The sequence below is a fragment of the Myotis brandtii genome, unplaced genomic scaffold, assembly GCF_000412655.1.
Source record: "Myotis brandtii unplaced genomic scaffold, ASM41265v1 scaffold1091, whole genome shotgun sequence".
Classification (NCBI taxonomy): domain Eukaryota; kingdom Metazoa; phylum Chordata; class Mammalia; order Chiroptera; family Vespertilionidae; genus Myotis; species Myotis brandtii.
The window spans coordinates 631,504-634,144 of NW_005353714.1; positions in this window are offsets into that span (position 1 = coordinate 631,504).

The window sequence follows — 2,641 nt, forward strand, 5'->3', positions numbered from 1 at the left end:
TATTACTTTTAAAAAATAAATTATTTTTAGAGCAGTTTTAGGTCCCCTCACTGGCACAGCCTCCTTCCTCCATTATCAACACCCCCACCAGATGTAACATTTGTTACAATGCATGAACCTACATTGACATGCCATCATCATCCAGAACCCATAGTTGACATTGGTATTCACTCTTGGTGTTGTACATTCTATGCATTTGGACAAATGTATAATGACACATCTCCACTATTATAGTGTCATAGAGAGAGTAGTTTCACTGCCATAAAAAAATCTTCCGTGCTCTGCCTACTCATCTCTCCCACCCCCTCAGCCCTTGGAAACCACTGGTATGTTTACTGTCTCCAAAATATTGCCTTCTCCAGAATGTTATATAGTTGCTCTGCAAAAGACATTGTCAAGAGAATTGGTACTTAGCTAAAAGAGTTGAAAAGTATATTCACAGAAAAATCTGCACATGGCTAACAACATAGCAGTGTATCCATAATTTCCAAAACGTGGAAGCAACCAAGACACCTTCCAGTAGGTAAAAGGACAAATAAACTGTGGTCCATCCAGACAGTGGACTCTCATTCGACGCTAAAAAAAAAAATGTGCTGTCAAGCCATGAAAATACATGGGAAAACTTTAAGTGCATATAATAAGTGAAAGAAGCCAATCTGAAAAGGCTACATACTGTGTGATTCCAACTATATAACATTCTGGAGAAGGCAAAATTTTAGAGACAGTAAAATTACCAGTGGTTTCCAAGGGCTGAGGGGGTGGGAGAGATGAGTAGGCAGAGCACAGAAGATTATTTTATGGCAGTGAAACTACTCTCTCTATGACACTATAATGGTGGAGATGTGTCAGTAGGCAGAGCACAGAAGATTATTTTATGGCAGTGAAACTACTCTCTCTATGACACTATAATAGTGGAGATGTGTCATTATACATTTGTCCAAATGCATAGAGTGTACAACACCAAGAGTGAATACCAGTGTCAACTATGGGTTCTGGATGATGATGACATGTCAATGTAGGTTTATGCATTGTAACTGGATCATAGGGTAAGACCATGTTTAGTTTTATAAGAAACGTCCCAACTGTCTTCCAAAGTGGCTACACCATTTTGCATTCCCACCAGCAATGACTGAGAATTCTTGTGGCTCCACATCTTCCCCCATATTTGGTATTGTCATTGTTCAGGATCTTCGCATTTCTAATAGACGTGTAGTGGTATCTCATTTATTTAAATATGCATTTCTCTAATGACATATGATGGGAACGTCTTTTCATGTGCTGCATATGAATATATTCTTTGGTGACGTGTCAGTGATTTGTTAATCAGGTTTTTGTTTTCTTATGAGGTAGTTTTAAGAGTTTTTAGTATGTTTTGGAAAATAGTCCTTTTATCAGACCTGTCTTTTGTAAATGTCTTCTTATTCTCTTGACAACGTCTTTTGCAGAGGATAAGATTTTCTTTTTTTTTTTATTATATTTTATTGATTTTTTTACAGAGAGGAAGGGAGAGAGATAGAGAGTCAGAAACATCGATGAGAGAGAAACATCGATCAGCTGCCTCCTGCACATCTCCCACTGGGGACTGGGGAGCAACCCAGGTACATGCCCTTGACCGGAATCGAACCCGGGACCCTTCAGTCCGCAGGCCTGTGCTGCATATGAATATATTCTTTGGTGACGTGTCAGTGATTTGTTAATCAGGTTTTTGTTTTCTTATGAGGTAGTTTTAAGAGTTTTTAGTATGTTTTGGAAAATAGTCCTTTTATCAGACCTGTCTTTTGTAAATGTCTTCTTATTCTCTTGACAACGTCTTTTGCAGAGGATAAGATTTTCTTTTTTTTTTTATTATATTTTATTGATTTTTTTACAGAGAGGAAGGGAGAGGGATAGAGAGTTAGAAACATCGAAGAGAGAAACATCAATCAGCTGCCTCCTGCACACCCCCCACTAGGGATGTGCCAACAACCAAGGTACATGCCCTTGACCGGAATCAAACCTGGGACCCTTCAGTCCGCAGGCTGATGTTCTAGCCACTGAGCCAAACAAGTTAGGACACAGAGCATAGGTTTTCATTTTAATGAAGCTCAGCTTATGAATTCTTTCTTTCATGAAGGTGCCATTGATGTTGTATCTAATAATTCATCACCATACCCAAGTTCATATAGGTTTTCTTCTGTGTTACCTCCCAGGAGTTTCATAGTTTTGCATTTTACATTTAGGTCTATGATTCATTATGAGTTAATTTTTGTGAAGGATTAGGACTTTCTCTAAATTCATTTCTTGTGGATATCTAGTAGTTCCAGCACCATGTGTAAAAAAAATAAAATTCTTTGCTCCATTGTATTGCCTTTACTTTGTGGTTAAAGATCAGTTGACTGCATTTACATGGGTCTATCTGGGGCTCTCTATTCTGTTCCAGTATTACATTTATCTATTCTTTCACCAATACCACACTGTCTTGATTACAGCTTTATGTTGTCTTGAAAATTTATTGCTTTTAATAATAACACAATTCTGGAACTAAGAATTTTAAAGCCCTGTATACATCTTTTCTAAAAATTTGAACTGTTTCCCTATTGTTCTAAGTTGCATGTTCTTGAAGAAACTGGATACTGCAGGGACTCTCCTCTCTGTGGCTGGT